This window comes from Pygocentrus nattereri, chromosome 5 (genome assembly GCF_015220715.1).
Source record: "Pygocentrus nattereri isolate fPygNat1 chromosome 5, fPygNat1.pri, whole genome shotgun sequence".
Lineage (NCBI taxonomy): Eukaryota > Metazoa > Chordata > Actinopteri > Characiformes > Serrasalmidae > Pygocentrus > Pygocentrus nattereri.
The window spans coordinates 49,843,420-49,843,736 of record NC_051215.1 but is presented as its reverse complement, the minus strand read 5'-3'; positions in this window follow the sequence as shown (position 1 = coordinate 49,843,736).

The following is a 317-nucleotide window of genomic DNA, read 5'->3' as shown; positions in this document are numbered from 1 at the left end:
TCTCTCTCTCTGTCTCTTTCTCGCTCTCACTCTCTCTTTCTCTCTCACTCTCTCTCTCTCTCCCTATCTATCTATCTCTCTCCCTATCTCTGTCTCTCTCTCTCCCTCCCTCCCTCCCTCCCTATCTATCTATCTATCTATCTATCTATCTATCTATCTATCTATCTATCTATCTATCTATCTATCTATCTATCTATCTCTCTCTCTCTCTCTCTGTCTCTCTTTGCTTACTCTCACTCTTCTTTCTCTTTTTCTTGATCTTTTTCTTTCTCTCACTGTCTCTGTCTTTCTCTCTTCTTTCTCCATTTTCTATCATT